This window comes from Oryctolagus cuniculus, chromosome 14, assembly GCF_051225735.1.
Source record: "Oryctolagus cuniculus isolate XC-2025 breed Fujian yellow rabbit chromosome 14, ASM5122573v1, whole genome shotgun sequence".
Classification (NCBI taxonomy): Eukaryota; Metazoa; Chordata; class Mammalia; order Lagomorpha; family Leporidae; genus Oryctolagus; species Oryctolagus cuniculus.
Window position 1 is genome coordinate 79,389,967 of NC_142880.1, and position 14,467 is coordinate 79,404,433.

General features: G+C 46.3%; 2 long non-coding RNA genes across 2 annotated transcripts; one reads left to right on the top strand and one right to left on the bottom strand.

Annotated features, from left to right (window-relative positions):
- The first annotated feature begins 1,330 nt into the window (after nucleotides 1-1,330).
- On the top strand, nucleotides 1,331-13,645 carry LOC149122399 (uncharacterized). Its single transcript, XR_016220283.1, has 3 exons — nucleotides 1,331-1,577; nucleotides 10,449-10,698; nucleotides 13,011-13,645. It is a non-coding gene; the product is annotated as an uncharacterized LOC149122399 (long non-coding RNA).
- On the bottom strand, nucleotides 1,652-2,686 carry LOC149122400 (uncharacterized). The gene is made up of 2 exons (XR_016220282.1): nucleotides 2,201-2,686; nucleotides 1,652-1,892 (listed from the first exon to the last, which is right to left on the bottom strand). It is a non-coding gene; the product is annotated as an uncharacterized LOC149122400 (long non-coding RNA).
- Nucleotides 13,646-14,467: the final 822 nt, after the last annotated feature.

A 14,467-nucleotide genomic window follows, 5' to 3' on the forward strand; every position in this document is an offset into this window, starting at 1 on the left:
AGAGCTATAGGAATAAATTCCAACTTCGCTTTACCTCTAATATCCAACCTGTCATTCCTGCCTCTTCCATGTTATGTGTCTTCTGGTGAACCAAGTGACCGGAAGGAGAATCAGCCATAGGAAACAGATTAATTCAGTTTGGTGTCACTATATTCCCATCCATTTGGATGGGCTTTCTGGTTACCCTGAGCGCATGCTGGTTGTGCCCATGCCAAAGTGCCTATGAGTGTCATGCTGGTGCCTACTCCACACCAAGGAAGTGATTAGCTAAGTGCCATTGGCAAGCTACAGCCAGCTTAAAAGAAGTTTCATTTACACTTCCTAAAGCCCATGAGTCTTCTTTTTAAAGATTTATTTATTTATTTGAGAGGCAGAGTTACAGATGGAGGAGGAGAGAGAATCTTCCATCTGCTGTTTACTCCCCAAATGGCTGCAATGACCGGGGCTGGGCCAGGTTGAATCCAAGAGCCTTCAACTCCATCTGGGTTTCCCACGTGGGTGCAGGAGCCCGAGGACTTGGGCCATCACCTTCTGCTTTCCCAGGCACATAAACAGGGAGCTGGATTGGAAGTGGAGAGCTGGGACTCAAACCAGCTCCCATATGGGATGCCAGCTCTGCACACAGTGGCTTAACCTGATGCACCACAGCGCCAGCCCCAAGCCTTCTCTTCTTGTAACAGTGTTCCTTTGTGAGTAGAGACATAACTTTGGGGAGTAGACATTGTGGCACAGTGAGTTGGGCCATGACTTGGAACATCCTATATTGCCTGGGATTGGGTCCCACCTCCAATTCCCAACCAGCTTCCTGCTAACGCATTCCCTGGGAAGCAGCAGGTGACGGCGCAAGTACTTAGGTACCTGCTACACACAAAGGAAACTAGGACTGAGTTCTAGGCTTCTGATTTTAGCCCTGGCCCAGCCTTGGCAGTTGTGGGCATTTGGAAAGTGAACCAGTAGATGGAAGACCTCTCTTTGTGTCTCTCTCTCTCCCCATCCCCCACCTCTGCCTTTCAAATAAAAATAAATTTTAAAAATGTTGCCTATCCCACCTGATCACAAGAAGAAAATAAATGCTCAAAACATTTTATTTCATAATTGTTTAAATTTACAAAACAAGCACTGGGAGGTAGTTATACAAAGAGCTCCCATATGCCCCTCACCCTATTAATAACCTCTCATGTCTGTAAATTTGTCACAATTAATGGATCACACCCAGCTCCACCTCTTTTTTTAAGCCTAACTCCTTTGATCCCTTCCACCCCTGAGCCTCTAGTAATCAGCTGATCCCACTTGCAGGCTGAGATGCCCACGGGCAGCATGTGGGTCTCCATTCCTCAGCCCATATGAATGAGAGCAATCAATCTCATGCTTGGCTAAAGGGAACCTGGGAGAAAGGGAAAAAGACCAGAGCAAGGCAAGAAAGAAAACAGACAGGCGTACAGGCCCTGAAAGGAAAACTAGAGTGGCTTCCAGAACTTGGCCATCAGGTCTAACAGTACCTATGTCAGGCAGGACCTTGAACTAGAGACCCCTTACTAAAAGTGACCAGGAGTAATTGGAGTTGGAGAATACAAAAGGTAAGGTATGCTATTTAAAACAACAACAAGCTTTCCAAAATAGCCATTGTATTTTAAAATAAATGCAATGTTGATTTTTTAAATATTATTTATTTATTTATTTATTTGAGAGGTAGAGTTACAGACAGTGAGAGAGAGAGAGAGAGAGAGAGAGAGGTCTTCCTTCCATTGGTTCACTCCCCAAATGGCTGCAACGGCCGGAGCTGTGCTGAACTGAAGCCAGGAACCAGGAGCTTCATCTGGGTCTCCCACATGGGTGCAGGGGCCCAAGGACTTGGGCCTTCTTCTACTGCTTTCCCAGGCCATAGCAGAGAGCTGGATTGGAAGAGGAGCAGCAGGGACTAGAACCGGCGCTCATATGGGATGCCGGCGCCACAGGCTGAGGATTAACCTACTGCACCAAGGCGCCGGCCCCGTCAACGTTGATTTTAATATATGCAAAATTCTTCTTTTTCTCCTTCTGCATCTCCTTTATGGAACCCACAGATAAATTTTATTCTAACTTTCTGAGTCTAGTCCTCTAGAGAAAATTAACCTTCTTTCAGAAAAAAACATTGTTTTTCAGAATTTTAACCAAATTGTGGAAAACAGAAAAAGTAATATGCATCTGTTTCATGCCTTACCCCTGTTTCCTGCTGAAGCCATCACCAAACTGGGAACTCCAGGCAGACATTTTCAGGATCTCAGAGATAAGACAGCAGTGAGGGTAAAAGCTTCCCCAGGCTCATTCCTAGCTCAAAGGAAAAAACAACTTTTCAAAATTCTTCTCCTTTCTTCCTTTCTGGTCACACCTTGACAGCTGCTCCTGTTATTCAGAGACTCTGAGCCATCATCTGGGATGCAGCCTGCGTCACCGGGGACAGCAGCACCTGAAAACTCTGATGGGCTGTCAGGGAGAGTGGTTCCTCCCTAGAGTCAGCATGCTTGTCTCCAACTATCTGAGCATAGAGATCGCCATGACAACACGGGTGGCAATCACCATGGCAACACAGGCAGGACTGAAGAGGATGGAGCTATTGTCTCTCATGGAGTGATGCTATTACAAAGGGCCTTGAGCTCTCAAACTCATCTTGGGCATCTTGCTAAGCCTCTTGCCACCTCCTACTGCTGGAACTACCTTCTCCCCCCTACTATTTAGACAGCACTCAACACACTGGGAACTGCCTTAGAGAAAATAGGCGTATTAGGAGTAGGCATTGTGGCACAGTGGATTAAGCCTCTGTTTGGGATGCCTGCATCCCTTATCAGTGTGCCTGGGGATTGAGTCCCTCCTCAGCCTCTGCTCCTGATCCAGCTTCCTGTTAATACACCAGGGAGGCAGCCTATGACGGCTCAAGTACTGAGTCCCTGCCAGCCACATGGGAGATTGGTATGCAGTTCCTGGCTCCTGACTCCACCCTGTCCCAGCCGCAGTCATTGTAGGCATCTGGGGGAGTAAACCAGTGGGTGGAAGATTCTCTCTCTCTCTCTCTCTCTCTCTCCCCTGTGTGTGTGTGTGTGTGTCTGTGTCTCTCTCTCTGTCACTATGCCTTTCAAGTAAATAAAAATGAGTAACTATTTTTTTAAAGATTTATTTGAAAAGCAGAGTTACAGCGATGCAGAGGTAGAGAGATAGAAAGGTCTTCCATCTGCTGATTTACTCCCTAGATGGTTGCAACAGCCGAAACTGTTCCAATCTGAAGTCAGGAGTCAGGAGCTTCCTCTGCGTCTCCCACATGGGTTCAGGAGCCCCAAGGACTTGAGCCATCTTCCACTACTCTCCCAGTCCTCAGCTGGATCAGAAGTGGGGCAGTCGGGACTCAGTGCCCATATGGGTTGCTGGCACTGCGGGCTGGGGCTTTAACCCACTGCACCACAGCACTGGCTTAAAAAAAAAAAAACTATTTTAAAAAAGAAAATAGACATCAGTAATTCACCAGCTACACATCTGAGCAGTACAAAAATGCTCTATTTGACCAGAAGAGAGCCTTGGGATGAAAAGGGAATCCAAGAATTTAAGTTGTTTCTCCAAATGCTGATCTTCCAATCGCTAAAATCAGTAAAATGTAGCAAGGGCTGAGATTTTTTGTGATATTTCCTGATGCTCTTAATACATTTCAGTGCTTTTTCACATCATTATCAAAATTCTCAATGCTAGCTCTCTGCCTTTCAAATAAATAAAAATTTATTACTTCTTGTTACCAATAACAAATGAACTGTGATTAGGTGGTAGAGAACAATGCCTACCTCTTGATGAGAAATCTGGAAAAACTAACATGGTTTGCTTGCTTGATGAGAATTATATTCTCCTTTTTGCCTCAGAAAAAGCAAAAATTCCTAAATTGGCAAATTTAGCTAGCATAGATATTCAAATTTCTGTGTTAGTAGTGTGGGACTGTTTACACCTTCCTGGGTAACCATTATGGTTAAGTCAATAATTCACCAAGTCAGGAGACCTGGGAAACCTTAATCAAGTTACTAATGTCTTTAGCTGGGAGAACTGGGTTGTAACTACTGTATTATCAAGAGCTCACCCTATGGGTATTGGCACTGTGGCTTAGTTGGTAAAGCCAATGCCTAGGATGTCAGCGTCCCATATCAGTGCCAGTTAGAGACCTGGCTGTCCACTCTCAATCTAGCTCCCAGCTAATGCATCTAGGAAAACAAAGGAAGATGGCTCACGTTCTTGGACCTCTGCACACATGTGTGAGATGCAGAAGAAGCTCCTAGCCAGTTGGGGAGTGAACCAGTGGATGAAAGATATCTCTGTCTCTCCCTCTATCTCTGTAACTCTGCCTTTCAAATAAATAAATCTTAAAAGAAAAAACACACCATATGTGCATGAACAAATCTGTGACCATATCTCATTTTCCCAGATGTCCAATCTTTAAGCCCACAGAGGGTTCCCTCCACAAGAGGTGAAGTCTACAAGCCAAGTAGCATCTATAGGTGTTTGTGACTTCAAAATCCTTCTTTAAGGAGCCAGTTTTGTGACACAGCCTGTGACACTGGCATCTGACAGGAGCACCAGTTGAGTCCTGGATGTTCCACTTCCAACCCAGCTCCCTACTAATGCACCTGGGAAAGCATCCAAAGAAGCCCCAAGTACTTGGGTCTCTGCCACCCATGTGGGAGACCCAGATGGAATTCTAGTACCCTGGTTTTGGCTTGGTCCAGCCCCAGCCATTGCAGCCACATGGGGAGTGAACCAGCAGATGGAAGATCTCTCTGTCTCTCCCTCTCTGCCTCTATAACTCTAGCTTTCAAATAAAAATAAATATTTTTTAAAAAGAAATCCTTGCTTCAGCTAGGGTTGAAGGCATGGCCTAGATGGAACTGGGACTGTTTGTTTTTCCTGCAGAGTGAACCAGCAAAGCCTCCAAGGAGGTGTGAATTCCGCTGTTTATGTGGAAGAAATGTGTCACCTTCAAAACCTAGATTTTTGATCATTTAAAACCAACACTTCTGAGTAAATCCTTGAAACTTAGAAAATGCCTGGTGAATTTTCAAAACATTTCTGAAACACTCTATTTTTTTATTTTTTATTTATTTATTTTTTTGACAGGCAGAGTGGACAGTGAGAGAGAGAGACAGAGAGAAAGGTCTTCCTTTGCTGTTGGTTCAACCTCCACTGGCCACTGCGGCCGGCGCACCGTGCTGATCCGAAGCCAGGAGCCAGGTGCCTTCCCTGGTCTCCCATGCGGGTGCAGGGCCCAAGGACTTGGGCCATCCTCCACTGCACTCCCTGGCCACAGCAGAGAGCTGGCCTGGAAGAGGGGCAACCGGGACAGAATCCGGCACCCCGACCGGGACTAGAACCCGGTGTGCCGGCGCACAAGGCGGAGGATTAGCCTAGTGAGCCACGGTGCCAGCCTGAAACACTCTAGATGGATGAATTTGCTGATGTCAGTCGGGAGCAAAACCCGAGCAGAACTGGGGGACAGCGGAGAATGGAAGCCATGGCCACAGAGTGTGATGCCCACTGTCCAGTGACGCCAGCACACAACACCCTCAGCTCGTTCTTAACGGGTGGGTGTGGATTTACAAAATAGCTCTTTGGATTTTCCTGACCAGTATAATGTAAATAAGGAGTGGAGAGAAAATGAGAAGCCACTGTAGACTTTTTTTAAAAAAAAAATGTTTTTATTTATTTGAAAGGCAGAGTGACAGAGCGAGAGTAAGAAATCTTCCATCCACTGGTCCACTCCCCAAATGACTGCATCTGTGGGTCAGGTTGAAGCCAGGAACTCCGTCCAGGTCTTCCACATGGGTGGCAGGGGCCCAGATACTTGGACCATCTTCTCTTCCTTCCCCAAGCACATCAACAGGGATCTGAACAGGAGGCAGAGCAGCCAGGATTTGAATCAGCGCTCCAACATGGGACGCCAGCTAATTCCCTGTGCCACAAGGATGGCCTCAGCATTGAAAACTTTTAAAGAATGTTTAAAAGCAATAAGATATCCACTATGGCTGTTATTACATAAATAAAACCCATTTAAAAGGATCTCTAACAACACAAATAGAAATTCCATGGTACGGGAATGCTTTAAAAACTTGGCAATCTCTAGATGATATATCTGAATAAATAAGAGAAGGCCAGAGAGAGCCACTTAAGGAGCACAAAGCACAACTGGATGGATTAAAAACTGCCAGCCAAGGCCAGCGCCGCAGCTCACTAGGCTAATCCTCTGCCTGCAGCGCCTGTACCCTGGGTTCTAGTCCCAGTTGGGGCGCCGGATTCAGTTCCAGTTGCTCCTCTTCCAGTCCAGCTCTCTGCTGTGGCCCGGGAAGGCAGTGGACGATGGCCTAGGTCCTTGGGCCCTGTACCCGCATGGGAGACCAGGAGAGGCACCTGGCTCCTGGCTTCAGATCAGCACGGTGCGCCAGCCGCAGCGCACCGGCTGCAGCAGCCATTAGGGGTGAACCAACGGAAGGAAGACCTTTTTCTCTGTCTCTCTCTCTCACTGTCTAACTCTGCCTGTCAAAAAAAAAAAAAAAATTGCCAACCACTGGACCAATGGAGTATGCTTAAGAAACCTGTAGAATTAAGAGTCTAAAAGAAATCATGGAAAATATGAAAGGGGAACCATGAAGAACAGATACCGATGGAGACCAGGCCTAGATGTATCTGATCTGATGGGAGAATTTCTCCCAGGAGGGATTTTCCAACTCAAGCAGGAGAAGATCGACAATATTTATTTAAACATAAAGGATACTTTTGACAGGCTCAGAACTTACTGATTTTGTAGTTTTCACTAAGGATAGAAAATCCAGGGGAGCATGTGGGAAAATCCATGTGGGAGCAATGTGACTCCCACAAGTATGTGGATGGATAAATAAACAGATGAGTAAATAAATTAAATAGATAATTGTGAAGGGAGGGCAAGTATTTCTTTCAGCAAATGTCACTGAGGAAGAAGGGGATTGATTTGAGAAAGAGAGGAAGTTGCTAGAGATCAATCGAATCTTCCCCATAGTAGCAGGGGAACAGCAACAGAGGAGAATAAAACACTAGAGGCGTAAGTGAGGACGGTAGCCAACCAGAGTGCACAGACAATGCTACTTGTGCTCTGGAATCTCCAACAGCAGAGAGAGGCAGGGTCTGGAGGGGCATCTGGCAGAAGCATTGCTGGTCTCTAAACCCCAAGGACACAAGTTTCAGGAGAATCAATAGAAGCTTTGGTTCAGGGATCTGTTGACCTAGATCCTCCAAATACAACAAGTATGAGAGACAACTTTTTTTTTTTTAAGGGAAAGGGTTTATTGGGGGGAAACCTGATAGACCAGAGGGAAGGGGCAAAGAAGGACAAGAGAAGGAGAGTGTAAGAGAGAGAGATCAAGAGACAGAGAGAGAGATTGAGAGTCACGTGTTCAGGAACAGTTCCTCTTACACCTTTTCCAGGGGTGGAGGGTGGGCAGAGAAGCAGGAGCAATGAATGCCATTAGGGTTGGGGTGGATCTGACACCAGTGGATGGGCCATGGGGTCACCTGGCTTCCAGCCACGGTAGCAAGGGCTAGAACCTAGGATGGTGTCCAGGGTGTAGATTGTGTCATATATAAAACTGCACCATTTTGCTATCATTCCCCCCTTTTGTTTTTTATAAACCATGAGTTGTGTGGGATTACATTAGCCCCAAAAGTCCAGGAGGGGTAAAAGGACGATGATCTGTCATTAGAGCTACTTCCTGCTGGCATGGGGCGATGTCTCAAGCCGTTGCCTCCTGGGTGGGGAGCCACGTGGATCCCTGTAGCAGCATCTGGTTGACTGCCTGGCTGGCGAAGGCCTTGGTTCGTTCCATTATCACCTGCTGTAAACACTTAAGCAGGCACTGTAATGTAGTATAAAAGACAGGGTGAGAATAGCAACCAATGATCCTGAGAGTGGCATTAACCAGGTAATGAGAGGATTTCATAGAGGAAATGAGGGGGGTCTCTGGGCCCTTGTGAAGACTGTTTGGTGGACGTGGTTTAAAGCTGATCTCGGGGCTGGTGCGGTGGAGCACTAGGTTAATCCTCTGCCTGCGGCGCCAGCATCCCATATGGGTGCTGGTTCTGTCCTGGTTGCTCCTCTTCCGGTCCAGCTCTCTGCTGTGGCCTGGGAGGGCAGTGGAGGATGGCCCAAGTGCTTGGGCCCCTGCGCCCACATGGGAGACCGGGAGGAGGCACCTGGCTCCTGGCTTCGGATTGGCGCAGCTCCGGCCGTTGCAGCCACAATGGAGGGAGGACCTTTCCCTCTACCACTCTCTCTCTCTATCACTGTCTGTAACTCTGTCAAATAAATAAATTTAAAACAATCTTAAAAAAAAAAAAAAAAAAGCTGATCTCAACCAAGACTGGGAGAAAGCCACTCATCTTTTTGTGAGTAGTGAGGTTTGTCTATGGAGAAAATACTGAACAATCATACAATACCGAGTGGGGGAGAGGACCATCAATACACACAGGCTGGGAGTGGAGCCATTGCTGTTAGAGTAGAGGCTATGATTACAAAGGAACGAGGCCCCAAGTGGGCTAGACAGGGTCTAGAACAAAGGACAGGGTCATTATTAGAGGACCTAAGAAAGGTACTATCTAAGCCACAAATAATCTCTCTGAGAGGAAAATAGAACCTGGCAGAAGGAGCCTGATAATAATCAGGTGGGCTTTAGGCCTTTGTCAGTTATAAGGCCCAGATCTAGCTATCTCTTCACATGGGGTACACCCTAAGGGAGGTGTGAACCTCCCAGGGGAAGGCACCCTATTGACTTCCATTCCCTAGCTGGCCTGGGAGGAGAGCTGGCCAGGTAAAGGCAGGGGGCATCTCTAACAGGAAATTTACAGTTCTGCCTGCAATGTGACTGACTCCCACCTGGCCATCCCCTCAGCAGCGGTGGTCATCCTGGAAGCTGGGCCAAGTCTAAGAAATTTCATAGCATGAAGCCATGGAGAAAAGACCTTCTGGTGAAGTAGAAAATATGTGCTTTATAAGAGATAATGCAGGTAAAGAAAGGTGACAGATTCCCATCCTTACTCAGCATGGGACAGGAGAAGAGGAATCGGAGGACAGGGACACCCACTCAAAAAGGAAATGGAAATGGAGAGATTTTGATTGCACTGGGGAAGAAAGAAGAGCCACTCACATAAGAGGGCTGCCTCCAGCAAAAGTTCCTGAACTCTGAAAGGAGGCAGCAATATTTCAAAAGTTGCTTTCAGAGCAAAGAGGTACACAGATGGATTTTCTCTGTAACACAAGGCTATGGATAGGGCCCCCAATATTTCTCCCTAGTGAATTTCAGTTTGCAGGTCACGCACTCCTAAAAAGTGACTCTGGCTGACCAGCATCCCAATAAAACTAATATCTGAAAAGCCTTTCTCTTTTGTATCACTCAGGGGGCCAGTCTGGTTTAGATTGAAACTAAGCAGAAAAAGATATTTGTGAGGATTTTTTGAACTTTAGTTTAGCTTAAAATGTTTGACTTTAATCTTTTTTTAAAGACTTTTTATTTGAAAGAGTTACAGAGAGGTAGAGCCAGGGAGAGAGCGAGAGGTCTTCCATCCACTGGTTCACTCACTCCCCAAATGACCGCAACGACCAGAGCTAAGCTGAGTTGATCTGAAGCCAGCAGTCAGGAGCTTCTTTCGGGCCTCCCACATGGGTGCAGGGGCCCATGGACTTGGGCCATCTTCTACTGCTTTCCCAGGCCACAGCAGAGAGCTGGATTGGGAGGGAGCAGCTGGGACTTGAATTGGCATCCAAATGGGATGCCAGCCTGCAGGTCGGTTTTTTTGTTTGTTTGTTTGTTTGTTTGTTTGTTTGTTTTTTGACAGGCAGAGTGGACAGTGAGAGAGAGAGAGGCAGAGAGGAAGGTCTTCCTTTTGCCGTTGGTTCACCCTCCAATGGCCGTCACTGCTGGCATGTTGCGGCCGGCGCACGGCGCTGATCCAAAGGCAAGAGCCAGGTGTTTCTCCTGGTCTCCCATGGGGTGCAGGGCCCAAGCACTTGGGCCATCCTCCACTGTACTCCCTGGCCACAGCAGAGAGCTGACCTGGAAGAGGGGCAACCGGGACAGATCCAGCGCCCCGACCGGGACTAGAACCCGGTGTGTCAGCGCCGCAAGGCGGAGGATTAGCCTAGTAAGCTGCGGCGCCAGCCTTCAGGTTGGTTCTTTTAACCTGCTGCACCACAGTGGGGGACCCCTGGGCTTTAAACTTTAACTCATAAAAGGAGATTTGGGTTTGAATTAAGATTGCATTGAGTTGGATACTGCCAAGTAGTTTTTGGATTTCAAGTTCTCAAGAATTTGACAATCTGGTGGGACTTACATTTCAATTTGAAATCTGTCTTCATGGCTACCTCCAGTGTTACAGTTGTATTATTCATTTTATATCAATATTTCTATTTACTTGCTTGGCAGGTCCTCTGATGCTATGGTGGCCAAAGCAGCCAGACACAAGAAGAGAGCAGGTGACTTTCAGTGGTGGTGTACCTGGTGTAGATCCTTTTAAAGGCAAATTCCACACTGCCATGAGCAGGCCCAGAAAAACTCCAAAAATGAACAGTGCTGGTTATAAGGGCCAACCCTGAAAAGGCTTGGAAAGGACTGTCTTGCTCTACCCCTGATCACCAGCGTCTGCTGAGATCGTCATAGGCTGCGATTAAGTCCAGTAAGTTAAAAACACTGTTCCTTCCTGAAAAGATGGAGTAACTTGAGTGGCAAATGTGGGAAGAATAACTGGGTTCCCTTCAGTCCACCAGGCTTCTTCATGGGAGCGAGCTGACCACAGTTTGACCGTAGTCATGCAGATTGTAAATCTTACCCAGGGAAGCCTCCTACAACGATTGATGTGTCTGGTTTCAATTTGTTCAGAATTTATCTTTTTGGGAGATCCCACAGAGACCCCAACCAGAATGATCAAAGACGTTCCATTTCCATGTTTTAAGGCTTTGGGGAGGAACTGGGCTTTGAAGCTCAGAGTACAAATAAGGGATTTGGGGGTTGAGATGACAGCAGGACCAAAGGCAGGAAAGAACTGGGTGCTTTACTTTGGTTCACATCAGAGTCAAATGGCGGTGAAGAAAGAAGGCAGGTGGGGTGCAACATTTAAGGAAGTATTCTCTCAAGGGCCAGCAACTGCCAACTCTGCCTTTGTGTGCTCTGAACGGATCTACTTAAAGTTTGCTCCTTCTGTGCCCTGTTTGCTGTCCCCTAACCCTGCAGCTTATTTACACGTGGAGGTGGGATCCTGATTCCAGACTCTGGACTTTACTGGGAAACTACGAATTCAAACTATCTTATGACAAAGGGGGAAAACACTGATTTGCATTAACTGTTTGTGGTGGGCTACTAACAGCCTCCAAAGATACCCAGGTTCTAATACATGAAATTTGTGAATGTTACCCTATAGAGAAACAGCACCTTCATAGTTGTGATTGAATTAAGGGTCTTGAGATGGGGACATGACTGGATTACTGGCATAGGCCTAAATGCAATCACAAGCATCCTTATAGGACAGAGACAGGTAGTGGAGATTTCACCATAGAAAAGATAGAGGCAGAGCCAGAGAGAAAAGTGCTACACCACTGGCTTTGAAGATAGAAGAAGGGGCCATGAGCCAAGGCATGCAAGGAACATAGTTATATTTTTATTTTATATTTTTAAAGATTTATTTACTTGAGGAGCAGAGTTACATACAGAGAGAGGGAGAAACTGAGAGAGAGGTCTTCCATCTGCTGGTTCACTCCCCAAATGGCCACAACTCCCAGAGCAGGGCCAATCCAAAGCCAGGAGCCAGAAGCCTCTTCTGGGTTGCCTAAGTGGATGCAGGGGCCCAAGCACTTGGTTCGTCTTCCGCTGCTTTCCCAGACCATTAGCAGGGGACTGGATCAGATGTGGAGCAGTGGAGATTTGAACTGGCACCCATTTGGGATGCCAGTAGCACCAGGGGATGCCTAACCTGCCACAGTGTCGTCCCTGGCACATAATCCTAGATGTCAGAAAGATGAAGCAGATAGAATTCCCTCTATGGTTTCTAGAAAGAGCACACACCTGCACACACCTTGATAGCAGCCCAGTGAAACACATTTCTGACTTCTGACTTCCAGAAATTCAGGAAAATAAAGGTTTGCTGTTTGAAGTTTGTGTTCAATGTGCTACATTGCAGTAGGAAACTAGTACACTATTCAAAGTAATCGAGTTGATATTCAATACAGTGTATCTGAAAATACAGTGAACTAAGGCCAAATCGGGGGGAAGGGCTGGACTAGAGAGAAGAGTGAGATGGGGGCCGGCGTCGTGGCGCAGTAGGTTAATCCTCCGCCTGCAGTGCTGGCATCCCATATGGGCACCAGTTAGAGTCCCGGCTGTTCCTCTTCCAATCCAGCTCTCTGCTATGGCCTGGGAAAGCAGTGGGAGATGGCCCAAGTACTTGGGCCCCTGCACCTGTGTGGGAGACTGGGAAGAAGCTTCTGGCTCCTGGCTTTGGATCTGCACAGCTCTGGCCGTTGTGGCCATCTGGGGATTGAACCAATGGAAGGAAGACCTTTCTCTCTGTCTCTTCCTCTCACTGTCTGTAACTCTACCTCTCAAATAAATAAATAAATAAAGTCTTAAAAAAAAGGAATGAGATGAGAGAAAAGAGTAGAGGAGGTGCTAAACATAACAAAACAACTGAAATGCTTGGGTTCAAACAAAAAGACAACAAGCTGGAATTCACAAGTAACGGACAGCATGAACAACATTCAAAGATGGAAATATTATTAGTGGTGAAGATGCAAAACCTAAACAGAAAAAGAAAAATAAAGGGAGTGGGTCTCCTAGAGGTCTGTTCAGATTCACAGTATGCAGTTTATGGCCAAAGTTCTGTCAACTTTATTTCTACTATTTAATTACTTTATGTATACACTGTCTTTCCTTCAAGACTGAAATGCAAGAAAGCAATACAATCTTTTTCATTTTCTTTTCCCTCTTCCCATATAGACAGAAATAAAATCAATGATGCAATGGAACACAGCAAAGACTTTCCTGCTACAGGCAGTGGAGACAAACTGCAAGTCAGAAGGCTTCCTCGTGGAAAGTACCTTAAGCCTGGTGACAAGTACAAAAAAGAACTGGGGCTGGTGCTGTGGCTTCATAGGCTAAGCCTCTGCCTGCAGTTCTGGCATCCCATATGGGTGCCAGTTTGAGTCCCAGCCACTCCTCTTCCAAGACAGCTCTCTGCCATGGCCTGGGAAAGCAATAGAGGATGGTCCAAGTGCTTGGTCCCCTGTATACACATGGGAGACTTGGATGGATTTCCTGGCTCCTGGCTTTAGCTTGGCTCAGCTCTGGTCCTTGCAACCATTTCTCTGTCTCTCTCTCTGACATTCAAGTAAATAAATAAATCTTTAAAAAAAAAGCATTCCAAACACAATCCATGCAACAAAAATTAAGAATATTTTTAAGTATTTATTTGGAGTGAATTTTTTAAAGTGATTCAGGAACCTCAATAGGAAACAACCTAAATGGAGGGTTGGTGGCAGAGGTAGAGTGGCTTTTGTCACAATCTGGTTTCATGTGGACATAGACTGTCCTGTAGACCTTCTTTTTGAATGTCTCTCAACCGTGTAAATCACCATTGAGCACATAAAGGGGAGAATCCCTTTGTTACTTTATCCTCCTGCAACAGAGAAGGGAATCCAATTACATGGGGAGTGGGAGTGAGGTCATGCAAGCACTGTGATTAGACATTCCTCTTCATAGATGATAAAATCTAATACATTGGCCTTTCTGTCAAACCAGGATTACCTACTTCTCTGGATCACAATAACAAATTTAACATATGACTTTTCCAGTGAAGCAAACATAATATAACATGACTTTCTTGGTTGTCCATCCTCGGACCTTAGGTTGGAGTGACCATAGCATCTGTTAACTGAGTGTGAATCCAGGCTTCCAGGTAAACATGGTCATCTTGTACACGGCATTTCCTCAGTGGCCTTGCCGTGTCTAGAGCTGATTTTAAAAGCATCATGAATTGTTATTTTTCCTTTCAAGTGTTAAGTCCTAAGACAAGTTTTCTGGTTGAAATAAACTGAAACAACTTGAAAAGATAAAACCAAAACCAGAAAATGAATGGGCAAAGGAGATTTACTGAAAGGCTGGGAGCTCCCCTATGGAATCCGAGAGCATAGAACACAGTGTCTCCTGAGACCCTTGTGGGGCTGGGGGCACGGAAATCATTGGAAACCAAGGATATTGACCAGCCTGTGGTCTGTGTATTCTCTCTGCTCATCTACTTGAGTATTTTCTCCGAGACCACAAATAACGGAATTTGTGGGAAACTGTGGGGTGCAAAACTCCTAGATTCGAAATAATGCTTCCTCAGAAGATGCCCTCTGCCTGCTGGCCAGATGGTGCCCTAATTCTTCAAGTCCTCATGGTCAGCAATGCTGGAA